At 43.2% G+C, this 13791-nt stretch overlaps 4 non-coding genes across 4 annotated transcripts; all 4 read right to left on the bottom strand.

The window, feature by feature from the left end:
- Positions 1–211: 211 nt before the first annotated feature.
- On the bottom strand, positions 212–282 carry TRNAG-GCC (transfer RNA glycine (anticodon GCC)). The gene has a single exon. It is a non-coding gene; the product is annotated as a tRNA-Gly (tRNA).
- Positions 283–2244: 1962 nt separating this feature from the next.
- TRNAG-GCC (transfer RNA glycine (anticodon GCC)) lies at positions 2245–2315 on the bottom strand. Its single transcript has one exon. It is a non-coding gene; the product is annotated as a tRNA-Gly (tRNA).
- Positions 2316–6975: 4660 nt separating this feature from the next.
- TRNAG-GCC (transfer RNA glycine (anticodon GCC)) lies at positions 6976–7046 on the bottom strand. Its single transcript has one exon. It is a non-coding gene; the product is annotated as a tRNA-Gly (tRNA).
- Positions 7047–12909: 5863 nt separating this feature from the next.
- On the bottom strand, positions 12910–12980 carry TRNAG-GCC (transfer RNA glycine (anticodon GCC)). The gene has a single exon. It is a non-coding gene; the product is annotated as a tRNA-Gly (tRNA).
- Positions 12981–13791: the final 811 nt, after the last annotated feature.

The following is a 13791-nucleotide window of genomic DNA, read 5'->3' as shown; positions in this document are numbered from 1 at the left end:
CAATAAAGTTTATTACACTATCGGCAGCTTAATAAGGAATTATTCAATGCGTCCAGGGATGATGCACACATGGGCTATTTACATGTGAAACTACTGAAAAAGTAGTTTTCCAGGCGGTAGGTTTCCTTTAACACAGTCTCAGCTATCTGTCCATATACATGTACATACTGTATATAAAGAGGAGAGAATTTGGTCCAAAAAAATTTCTCTCTGCATTGGCCGGGAATCGAACCCGGGCCTTCCGCGTGGCAGGCGAGAATTCTACCACTGAACCACCAATGCTTATGTATGGACAAAACTTACTTCTAAAAGCACGGACCTCTGCACCCTCCTAAATGGGGATAAGTAACGTCATGATCACTGTAAGACTCTGTTCACATTTCACCTAAGACCTTCTTAAATCTTCTATCCAATCTTCAAACACATCTCATAGAGCAGTGATGGCGAACCTTTAGGCGACAGAGCGCCCAAACTTCAACCAAAACCCAATTATATGTCGGAAAGTGCCAACATGACAACTTAAACAGTAACTTATCGATCCATGATCTTTCACAGGTTTCAATCATATTGGCGTCCTGATTTCACCAATATAATAGAAATTTGATGGAGAAATTTGGATTGTAGCTTCCCTCCAGCGTCCCCTGAAAAGGAAGAATCCGGGTCTCGAGAGCAGGAGCTCCAAAAATAATCTGTCTCTATCCACACCTTCTTGTTTCTCCTGTAGTTCTGGCAGCCAAGGATGTCGCTTTAAACTGGTGCTGAGCATGGCACGTCCTGGACTGGATTGGACCACAGGAGGAATCCTTGAGTCCTGTCTGGCAAACACTGTGTGGGGGTGATAGCCTGGGTGCCCACAGAAAGGGCTCTGAGTGCCACCTCTGGCACCCGTGCTATAGGTTCGCCACCACTGTCATAGAGTCTATTTGTACTAGTTGCACTTACTACTATACAAGTCTATTGGTGAGACTATGGTATCTGTCAGTGACTTTAATTAGGGGGAATATTATGGCACTGGCACAATTTACAGAATTGTGCAAAACTTTTAGGCAGTTGTAGAAAAAATATTGGATGTTAAGAGTTTTTTTTATTTTTAGCTTTTTTTATTCTGAAACAAATGCAAAGTTAAAGGAAACCTACCACTTGAAGTGGCAGGTATAAGGGGAAACTACCGAGCAGGTATAAGGGGGAACTACCGAGCAGGTATAAGGGGGAACTACCGAGCACCAGCTCAGGGTGAGCTGGTGCCGGAGCTTAGTTTTGTTAGTGTTTTAAACCGCAGTATCGCAATTTAAAACACTTTTTAAACTTTATGGCCGAAGCTGCTTCGGCGCAGGGAGGTACGAGCTCGGCGCACCATGCGCGCGGCCGTGCCCGCGGCTCTCATTCACTTCCTATGTAGCCGCGTGCACGGCCGCGCGCATGGTGTGCCGAGCTCGTACCTCCCTGCGCCGAAGCAGCTTCGGCCATAAAGTTTAAAAAGTGTTTTAAACCGCGATACTGCGGTTTAAAACACTAACAAAACTAAGCTCCGGCACCAGCTCACCCTGAGCTGGTGCTCGGTAGTTCCCCCTTATACCTGCCACTTCAAGTGGTAGGTTTCCTTTAATAAGCAAGAGAAATTTACAGGAGGAGTGGCCACCGATTGCGTATAAGTCAATGATTTTGTTGGGTTATTGGAACATGTTTTATACCAACCTAGTACAACTTAGGGTACATTTTACATATCACTTCAAGGTCTTTTTGGAGAAGCACAAAGGAATGGGCAATGTTGAGACGTAGTAAGAGGTCATAAAGGATGCAACATTGTTTTAAGACCCAAGGGGTTCTATTCTTGTACATAGGGGGGCAGAATTATAGTAGTTATATATAATACTTATTTATTTAGAGAAGTCTCACCAAAAGTCGTCTTCATTTAAGGGACAAAAACAAAAAGCTTGAAAATGGAAACAAGAGACTCAACTATTCATGAACATATAGAAAATGCAGCAGATGTCTAGAATCCACAATTCATTTTTGGTAAGAGAAGGACTGGAGAGGGCTATAATAATATGTGTCTACAAGTAGCTGTAAAGTGTGGTGGCAGGTCTGTGGTGTCCTCAAAGCTAAGAAATATGAGCAGATACTTATAAATCCTGCAATATTGTCTGAGAGACATCAGAGAATTCTGATCTGAATTGTTTAAATAAGCAAATTACTTAAAAACATGTTTCCATTTTTCTAAAGACTGTGACAAAAAAGCAATGTTGCATTGGCCGGGAATCGAACCCGGGCCTCCCGCGTGGCAGGCGAGAATTCTACCACTGAACCACCAATGCTTTACATGTTGCACGCAGGTCCCGTTATGGAGTCACCAGCAGTTTGAGAATCCGGGATTTCCAGTGGATTCATAAGGGCACATTTATCAGGACTTCTGTGCAACAACAGAATCTGGAAATAATCGCAATTGCTATTTTATCGCTAACACTTTCTCTTTTTATAATAGGCTTAATCGGAGATCACAGGAGATGAATTCTTACTTCGGTTGAAACAATAAAAAAACGTCAAAAACTAAGAAAAAAACAAAGAAACTAAAAGGCACCAGAACGAAATGTAATAGTAGTCGGCTTCCCTAAGGCAGCACCTCATATCTAAATAGATCCATATCTGATGGATAGAGTATCTCACTATATTACACATGACTGATACACTAGGACAGTGGTGGCGAACCTATGGCACGGGTGCCAGAGGCGGCACTCAGAGCCCTTTCTGTGGGCACCCGGGCCATCGCCCCAGCAGACTAGACAGAACTCAAAGAATCTTCCTGCAGTTCCAAGCAACCTAATAGATGCTGCTTTCAGACATATTTTGATACTTACTTCGTTACTTAGAACTGTAGGAAGAGGGAGAATTAGACAGGGCCGAATTATCTTTGGAGGACCTCCTGCTGGCCCCATGATTCTCTGTCTACAGAGGGGAACTGGAAAGAAGCTAAAATGATGCAAATTTTCCATCTTTCTACTGTGTTGCTGTCCTCAGGAGGCCAATATGATTGAGAGTTGTTGAAGAACAGGGAGCAATAACTTACTGCTTTAATTTTTGGATAGCACCTCGCGATAAATAAGGGGGGTTTTGGGTTGGAGTTTGGGCACTCGGCCGCTAAAAGGTTTGCCATCACTGCACTAGGACATCACAGGACATAGGAACCCTGGATACAGCTGCTGAGCTCCTGCTCTGTGTGAAGCCCAGATGTGGAGGTTGCAGTGAGGAGGTGGAGCTCGTGTCTCTTCTCCTCCTCCTCCTGTGATGTCATGAATGGATCCTGCGTGTGTGAAAACTACATATTAAAATTAAAGGTTTCACACATTGTTTACTAATTTGTATGGGATAACAATTAGTTAAAGGGGTATTCCAGGAATCAGCATAATTCATATACAAATGGGCACTCAAAATAGAAGCTAATGTGTAATTAGTTGTTATTTAACATTTTGCTCCCTTTAGCAGAAAATGCTAATGACATAGACTGTAATGAAGAATTAAAATGCTACCGGCCCTTTAATCAGTCCGTTAATTTCCTCTGCGCGGAGAAGACACAGGACAGAAGATGCCTCTGGTCACATGTCCACATCACATGTCCTGCACCTGCCTGGGCATGTCATGTGATCACCACTACGTTTGGCTGTAGTCGGTTGGTTGCACTGAATCCAGTATGGTCAGTGTTGTGGTGATGGCAGTTACACATCATTACTATGGTTACAGGGCAAGAAAACCTGTTACATCATCACTGGGAGCAGAGCATAAGAGGTAGGAGGAGTTACTGAGAACTAAAGGATCATGGGACTTGTAGTTTCCAGTGGCGGCCATCTTGGTCATAACTCCACCTACTTTAGAGGGGCCATATATTTTGCAAATCATAAAATAAAACTATTTAAGCTCCGTTTTGTGACTAATGACATTGAGTATTGTTGTATTCATTTATTTACATCATCATGGGTTTCTGTGTCAGACGTTCATATTCCCGGAATATCCCTTTAATATTTTCATCTCAGGTGTCATAAAGGGTAAATAATCTCAATTACTGGCAGTTCAAAAAGAATTGTGAGTATTTTGGGGGTTTACGATGGAAAATACGAGAACTGATAAATGTCCCCATATGTCAGGCAAGAAGATGAGGAGAGGTGGAAGGGACGGGGAAGTGTTGGGGACGTGTCGGGGAAGAGTTGGGGACATGTTGGGGATGTGTCAGGGAAGGGTCAGGGAAGTGTTGGGGATGTGTTGGGGAAGGGCCGGGGAAGTGTCGGGGAAGGGTCAAGGAAGTTTTGGGGACGTGTTGGGGAAGTGTTGTTGAAGGATCGGGGAAGTGTCGGGGACGTGTCGGGGAAGTTTGCAGAGGTGACAATCCAGCAGTAATGGGGACGGCCACACTTCTGTCTGACACCAGTGCAGTAGGACCTGCGGAAATCCCAGAAGGAGACTTGTTGAAAAGAGGTGAGGACTTTTACAGTTCTACTTTTTGGACTTGTTATCAGGGAAAAAACAAGCCCTGGCATATGGACAATATTCTGTATAACAGGAGCTTCTCCGTCTTCCAGAATTATATTTTCTAGGTTATGAGACCGCCCCCCCCCCCCCCCTTTATCTTCCATCAGAATGAAATAAAACATTTTTAATGAATTTTTATTTTATATTTCGGAAGGTCATAACTCATGGTGGAGGACAATTAGTTTTTTGTGAGACTGTAAAATACTTTGTCTTTTTACAATGTTTACTTACACGTATATTAGATTTTTATGTATTTTGTAGTTTATGTAGTCCTGATATTTTGTTTTTAGCCTCCACCGGTTGAGATGCTCTTATTGCCCAGCCACGGGGAGACCATCATTTTGGTTTATTTTGAATAAAGTTTATGGGGCACATTTATCATGATGTTCCCCAGGAACACGCCAGATCTATGAGGAGGCTCTGACCCCTGATAAGTCCCAACTTATGGCAGTGCATTGCTTCGCTGCATCGGTGGGTCATTTCTACACCAGGTCTGACCTAAACAGGTGGAGGCTATAGGCAGTGCAGGGACGGGGGTCATACATGCCCAGCACCGGCCCATTGCATGCCCCAGCACTGACCCCTCCTCACCCAACGGGCAAAGAGGGCGGAGAAGTCACATATAAAATGGGCAGTTAATCCCCCCAAGCTCTACAAAGGTCCCTGGTCCCTGAGGGTCTTGCAATGTTGCACCTCTGGTGGGTTCTACAACCAGCATATGGTCCCACTCCATGAGTGTGAAGAACATCAAAGGAGCAACAGATACAACACGTGGGGTGACAGTGAAGTGTGTCCAGGTGACAATGTGGCAGTAAGTGGGCAACACTTCTGTCTGACCCCATACAGCAGGGGGGCGGGAGAATAACATGGATGTAGGATAACACTTCTGTCTGACCCCATACAGCAGGGGGGCGGGGGAATAACATGGATGTAGGATAACACTTGTGGCTTATTAGGGATGAGAAGTCCCAGACTGCAGTGTTTGTATCCGTACCGAGGAATGACAGACCTCGGGATAAAGCGTACGCGCTGTTGGCATTTAAAAGCCAGAGGCCACTTTTAAAGGGTTAACACCCACAATCGGTGGGACCAATCATGGGTGTTAGATAGCGAGGAACTGATCCGTACCTTTAAATGCTGCCAACAAAGTTGGCGGAATTCAAAGGGTTAACACCCGCGATCGGTGCTAGCAGGTGGTGTTCATGTCCGGTACCCGGATCTGGTCGATCATCACTAGTCCTAAGGTAATGTATCGTTATTACTCCTATTTAATATTATATTATGATTATTTTTGTTTTTCATAAATGAGCTTTGTTTTTTTGTGGAACCGGATACATTTTTTGACTGACCCTTCAGTGGTTTTAATTGACTGGAGCTGTGTGAGGCTTTGGTTTTTGTGGGACAAGTTGGACTTTCTTTTGGCTACATTTTAAGTACAAGCCGCATAATAATGGGCGCCATCACTCATCAGTAACATAATCTGATGATAAACTTTTTCAATGAAATTTCCCTTCTGGTTAAATTTAAAAAAACAAGTAATAAAAAAAAGACAAATAAATGTTTTTTCCTCCATTTAAAAAAATCTTTTTTTTGGAAAAGACAAATTTTATACAGATTCAAATTCATGTAATTTTTTTATGACATGATTTATCAATATTAATGTAAAAGAATGTTTAACATAATTTATGTTTTAATTATTAAACATTTTCTTTCCTGTGCCAAAAAATAATTTACTAATAACAACTATAAATGAGCTTGATATTTTAGTATCTATTTTATTTCAATTTTTTTTACATTTTTTATATTCCACAAAGATTTTTTATGCAGCTGAGTCTTACTTGCATTTTAATTAATGATAAACTATAGATATTTGGCAATTTTTTGGTAAAAAATCCTGTTATTTTTTTATTATTTTTTTTTTTTATTTCAAAAAGTTTGGAGGAAGATCAAAGCAGCTTAGAGTAGAGCCAGAGAGGAGTGTGGTCAGGTGACATTGGATACATCACCAGCACTTGTGCCTGACACCTCTGGAGAGGAAGTTTTTTTACCATGGGAGACACTTGAGAGGCCTCCATCTGGTGAAAGTTGGACATCTCATAAGCTAAAACCTTTTGTTTCTTTGTGCAATCACTCGAGTAACGATGGTCGTATCCAAGGACAAAAATCTTGTTTTCTAGGGACCGTATCATTACATTTAGGGTAAATTATCTTCACAGAGAAATATTTTTTTTTATAACATCCCATTGAAGAAATGTATCTATATGGCAGATTTATTAAATTTAATGTCAATGCCCAAAGTAGAATTAAAAAAAAAAAATCAATAAATTATCAAAAACAAAGAGCGCCAGGGCCGACTGGTTAAGACTCTGTATAAAGAAAGGATGTTCAGCCAATAGGACGCCTTAGAAAATACTTCATAGATAATTTCTCTGTGACTCGAGAAAAGAAAATAAATCCTGCATTGGCCGGGAATCGAACCCGGGCCTCCCGCGTGGCAGGCGAGAATTCTACCACTGAACCACCAATGCTTGAACTACTTTAGTTGATACCACTTAAAATTTCGAACTTTCAATCGGTACAGGTTAATGTTTTTATTGAAGAATAAGGCGAGAATTCTACCACTGAACCACCAATGCTTAGATGTTCTACACTGTGGGTGCATCTGTTTCCAAAATAATCTTCCAGCTGTACATTCCGGCTCAGATTTATCAGGTGAGGCCAAACGCCCTAGTGCAGGGTGCGGCAAATTACTGAATGCTGCCGGATGCTCTTCGATTATCTGGTGCCCCCTGCACAGGAAGCTTTCACTTCTGTATTTTCAGAGACTGAGGTAACAGAAAAACTCAGGCTCCTGGTTCCCATTTCACTCCTGAACCCCATTTTCACCTGAAGTTCTGCGGGTCATGGGACCTGCTTCATCCAATGAGTGGCCTCTTCCAATTCGGAACATCACATCTGTTTTCCAGGGGATTTCACTATCTGTGTTGACTCCCACTAGTTGGCCACTAATTAGATGAATCGGGTCCTCTGACCCCCTGGAAATTCAGGTCTGACTCAAAACCGGAGGTACCAGAACATCAGGGGAACCGGGAGCCAAAGTCGGGTAAGTATATGTCTCCGACTTTACGATCCAGGCAACATATATAACTTACAATGTTTTCCAGACATAATTACAGACAAGTTTTCTTTTTATAATAGGCTTCATCTGAGATCACAGGAGATGAATTCTTACTTCGGTTGAAACAATAAAAAAACGTCAAAAACTAAGAAAAAAACAAAGAAACTAAAAGGCACCAGAACCGAAATGTAATAGTAGTCGGCTTCCCTAAGGCAGCACCTCATATCTAAATAGATCCATATCTGATGGATAGAGTATCTCACTATATTACACATGACGGATACACTGGGACATCACAGGACATAGGAGCCCTGGATACAGCTGCTGAGCTCCTGCTCTGTGTGACGCCCAGATGTGGAGGTTGCAGTGAGGACGTGGAGCTCGTGTCTCTTCTCCTCCTCTTCTGTGATGTCATGAATGGATCCTGCGTGTGTGAAAACTACATATTAAAATTAAAGGTTTCACACATTGTTTTCTAATTTGTATGGGATAACAATTACTTAATATTTTCATCTCAGGTGTCATAAAGGGGTAAATAATCTCAATTACTGGCAGTTCAAAAAGAATTGTGAGTATTTTGGGGGTTTACGATGGAAAACTGTCCAACGAGAACTGATAAATGTCCCCATATGTCAGGCAAGAAGATGAGAAGAAGTGGAAGGGTCGGGGAAGTGCTGGGGACGTGTTGGGGAAGAGTCGAGGGATGTGTCGGGGAAGGGTCAAGGAAGTGCTGGGTACGTGTCGGGAAGGGTCAGGAAAGGGTCAAGGGAGTGTCGTGGACGTGTCTGGGAAGAGTTGGGGACGGGTCGGGGAAGAGTTAGGGAAGGGTTGGGGATTTGTCGGGGAAGGGTCAAGGAAGTGTCGGGGATGTGTCGGGAAGGGTCAGGGAAGTGTTGGGGAAGTGTTGGGGAATGGTTGGGGACGTGTCGGGGAAGAGTTGGAGACGTGTTGGGGAAGGGTCGGGGATGTGTCGGGGAAGGGTCAAGGAAGTGTTGAAGAAGTGTTGGGGAGGGTCAGGGAAGTGTTGGGGAAGTGTTGGGGAGGGTTAGGGAAGTGTTGGGGAAGTGTTGGGGAGGGTCAGGGAAGTTTTGGGGATGTGTCGAGGAAGGGTCGGGGAAGTGTTGGGGACCTGTGTGGAGGTGCAATCCAGCAGTGTTGGGGACGGCCACACTTCTGTCTGACACCTGTGCAGTAGGACCTGCGAAAATCCCAGAAGGAGACTTGTTGAAAAGAGGTGAGGACTTTTACAGTTCTATTTTTGGACTTGTTATCAGGGGAAAAAACAAGCCCTGACATATGGACAATATTCTGTATAACATGAGCTTCTCCGTCTTCTAGAATTATATTTTCTAGGTTACGAGAGTTTTTATTTTATATTTCGGAAGGTCATAACTCATGGTGGAGGACAATTAGTTTTTTGTGAGACTGTAAAATACTTTGCCTTTTTACAATGTTTACTTACACATATATTAGATTTTTATGTATTTTGTAGTTTATGTAGTCCTGATATTTTGTTTATAGCCTCCACCGGTTGAGATGCTTATATGTTTACTTACATGTATATTAGATTTTTATGTATTTTGTAGTTTATGTAGTCCCTAGGGGTGTAACCAGGAGAGGCAGATTTCTGCATGGGGCCACTTTCCCCTTAAAAAAATTAAGCCACATTTGTAAGCATGTTTATACAATCACACTCATTTATACAAAAATAGATGTATCTATATACAAATGTACAAAGTTCTACAGTTGTACACCCACATTTATAGACTCTTAGGCCGCGGTCACACGTACCGCTAGGCGTCCGTCATAACGCAACGCTAGCGCACAGGGGGAGGTCCTCGGCCCGAATGCGATTGTTAAGCCGATCGCATGCGTTTCTTTGGAAACGCATGTGCGTTCGGGCCGAGGACCTCCCCCTGTGCGGTAGCGCCGCGTTATGAACGGACGCTTGGCGGTACGTGTAAACACGGCCTTAGGGTACATTTAGACGCCCGTCTATGGGGACGTATAGACGGCTGAAAATTTGCAGCTGCATATATACATCCCTATAGACGGCAATGGCGAGTCGGTGGCACGGTGCCACACATACATTTCCGCGACATACACCGGGGAACGATAGAGGCTGCTCTATATTTCCAGGTGTCTGTGGCCGTGTGGAGCTGTTTTCTATGGAAGGGGTCACCTCCTCTCCAGCACACAGCGGTATGCCTACCACCGTGTGAATGTACCCATACATACATGTATACACTCATACACACACATTTATGTAGTCATACATACATTTGTACACTCATGCATACAGTATCAACACACATATACAGTATATATGTATATACACGCCGCATATACTGCATATAAACATGCAGCAGATACACACACATACCATAACACCATAATCACACATACAGCATATACACACAGTACAGTATATACATGGCAAGGCATGCCCACTGGCCCATTAACATGGCGGGACCTGGCTGCCACGGTGGTACAGGGTGAACAGGAGTGTGCCATTCATATATTTCTTGTGTATACAGCACTGTCATGCTGCGAGGTGCCGCCTCCTGCTGCTAAAACTTCTCCACCCTCACGGACTATTCATGAGGTACATAGAAGCACAGGCGCGGGGGCGCGGCCGAGTCCCTGCTGATCGTAGCCTCCTACAGGCACTGCAGCCCCGCGATTATAAGGAACTACGCTCAGCAGGGACATAGGAGGATGGGTCCGTGGGCACGGAATAAATACATTATGACGACTCACCCCTGCCGTGTCCACGGGCCCATTAACATGACGGGCCCCGTAGCAACTGCTATGGCTGCTACGGCGGTAGTTACGCCACTGGTAGTCCCGATATTTTGTTTTTAGCCTCCACCGGTTGAGATGCTCTTATTGGCCAGCCGCGGGGAGACCATCATTTTGGTTTATTTTGAATAAAGTCTATGGGGCACATTTATCATGATGTTCCCCAGGAACACGCCAGATCTATGAGGAGGCTCTGACCCCTGATAAATCCCAACTTATGGCAGCGCATTGCTTCGCTGCATCGGTGGGTCATTTCTACACCAGGTCTTACCTAAACAGGTGGAGGCTACAGGCAGTGCAGGGACGGGGGTCATACATGCCCAGCACCGGCCCATTGCATGCCCCAGCACTGACCCCTCCTCACCCAACCGGCTTAGAGGACGGAGAAGTCACATATAAAATGGGCAGTTAATCCCCCAAGCCGTCCAAAGCTCTCTGGTCCCTGAGGGTCTTACCATGTTGCACCTCTGGTGGGGTCTACAACCAGCATATGGTCCCACTCCATGAGTGTGAAGAACATCAAAGGAGCAACAGATACAACATGTGGGGTGACAGTGAAGTGTGTCCAGGTGACAATGTGGCAGTAAGTGGGCAACACTTCTGTCTGACCCCATACAGCAGGGGGGCGGGGGAATAACATGGATGTAGGATAACACTTCTGTCTGACCCCATACAGCAGGGGGGCGGGGGAATAACATGGATGTAGGATAACACTTCTGTCTGACCCCATACAGCAGGGGGCGGGAGAATAACATGGATGTAGGATAACACTTGTGGCTTATTAGGGATGAGACTGCAGTGTTTGTATCCGTACCGAGGAATGACAGACCTCGGGATAAAGCGTACGCACTGTTGGCATTTAAAAGCCAGAGGCCACTTTTAAAGGGTTAACACCCACAATCAGTGGGACCAATCATGGGTGTTAAATAGCGATGAACTGATCCGTACGCTCATCACACGTCCTAAGCTGCTGGATCATTTTACCTTACTTTTAATTGATTATTTTTGTTTTTCATAAATGAGCTTTGTTTTTTTGGGGGAACCGGATACATTTTTGGCTGACCCTTTAGTCTTTTTAATTGACTGGAGCTGTATGAGGCTTTAGTTTTTGTGGGACAAGTTATACTTTCTTTTGGCTGCATTTTAAACATAAGCCGCATATTAAATAAATAAAAAAATTTTTATAAAAAATTATTTTATTTAGTTAGGTGCTAGCTTTTCCAAATAAGTAATAAAAATAAGACAAATAAATGTTTTTCCTCCGTTTAAAAAAATATATATATTTTTTTTCTTTTTTTGGAAAAGACAAATTTTATACAGATTCACATTCATGTCATTTTTTTTTATGACACGATTTATCAATATTAATCTAAGAGAATATTTTACATTATTTATGTTTAAAAAAATCTGAATTTGTTTTGTTACATTGTTTTTTTTTTTAAACTCTATAAAAAAAAAAACATTTTGTCTAAAATAATTAGAAATTAGTTTAAAATAATTATTGAACTTTATTTTTTCCTGTGCCAAAAAAATAATTTACTAGACGTGAACTGCTTGATATTATAGTATCTATTTTTTTCAATTTTTTTTTTTCAATATTTTTATATTCCACAAAGATATTTTATCCAGCTGAGTCTTGAGAGGAAGATCAAAGCAGCTTAGAGTAGAGCGAGAGAGGAGTGTGGTCAGGTGACATTGGATACATCACCAGCACTTGTGCCTGACACCTTGGGAGAGGAAGTTTTTTTGCCATGGGAAACACTTGAGAGGCCTCCATCTGGTGAAAGTTGGACATCTCATAAGCTAAAACCTTTTGTTTCTTTGTGCAATCACTAGAGTAACGATGGTCGTATCCAAGGACAAAAATCTTGTTTTTATGGGACCATATCATTACATTTAGGGTAAATTATCTTCACGGGGGAATATTTTTTTATAACATCCCATTGAAGAAATATATCTATATGGCAGATTAATCAAATTTAATGTCAATGCCCAAAGGAGAATAAAAAAAATTTAAAAAAATCAATAAAAATGATCAAAAACAAAGAGCGCCAGGGCCGATATGCAATGGGTAGTCCCAATGGGTAACGCCCCAGGTGTTCTTTCTAAAGTTGCTCGTTGAGGACCATTCAGCACCTTCATGCAACATTTCCTAAATCCCCATTCGTTATCTAATATCAATAAATAAGGTAATGAGCATAAAGTTTTTAGCTGACGAAACCGGTAGGGATAGCATAACCCTCCAGCGCTGAAGATTACTGTATCTGGGATTGACTTTGGGATAATTTGGAGTTTCAAAATGGGTAAAATTAAAAATCTGATGCAAATAATAAAAAACTATATCAATGTAAAAAATGAATGGAATGCTAATGGTTAAGACTCTGTATAAAGAAAGGATGTTCAGCCAATAGGACGCCTTAGAAAATACTTCATAGATAATTTCTCCGTGACTCGAGAAAAGAAAAGATTCCTGCATTGGCCGGGAATCGAACCCGGGCCTCCCGCGTGGCAGGCGAGAATTCTACCACTGAACCACCAATGCTTAGATGTTCTACATTGTGGGTGCATCTGTTTCCAAAATAATCTTCCAGCTGAACATTCCGGCTCAGATTTATCAGGTGAGGCCAACCGCCCTAGTGCAGGGTGCGGCAGATTATTGTATACTGCCGGATGCTCTTCGATTATCTGGCGCCCCCTGCACTGCGCAGGAAGTTGTCACCGCTGTATTTTCCAACACTACAGAGACTGAGGTAACAGAACAACTCAGGATCCTGGTTCCCATTTCAATTCATTACTTCGGGTTTCAGGCTTGTGTCTATCCTGAAGTTCCCGTGGGTCATGGGACCTGCTTCATCCAATGAGTGGCCTCTTCCGATTCAGCACATCCCATCTGTTTTCCAGGGGATTTCACTATCTGCGTTGACTCCTGATAGAAAAAGGCCACTAATTGGATGAATCGGGTCCTCTGACCCCCTGGAACTTCAGGTCAGACTCAAAACCGGCGGTAGCAGAACATCAGGGGAACCGGGAGTTGAAGTCGGGTAAGTATGTGTCTCCAACTTTTTGATCCAGGGAGCATATATATAACTTAAGCTACATACACACGAAGGTATGGTCACCGTACCATAGCGCACGGCGGGCACCCGGCGGCACGGTCGCCCCTCTTCATAGCGATGTATGGCGTGCGGCGCCATATTCCAGAGACAGATAAGACATGTCCTATCCTTCTCCCAGCTACGGGACGGTACTGCGCCGCACGTGTGCTGCACCGTACCACTCCCATCCGCCGCCGTCCGCCCTTTGCCTTTTATGGGGGACGTATATATGGCGTATATACATTGGCTGTATATATG

This window comes from Engystomops pustulosus, chromosome 4 (assembly GCF_040894005.1).
Source record: "Engystomops pustulosus chromosome 4, aEngPut4.maternal, whole genome shotgun sequence".
Classification (NCBI taxonomy): domain Eukaryota; kingdom Metazoa; phylum Chordata; class Amphibia; order Anura; family Leptodactylidae; genus Engystomops; species Engystomops pustulosus.
Note: the sequence above shows the minus strand (reverse complement) of the source record. Positions and strands in the feature narration are given on the sequence as shown.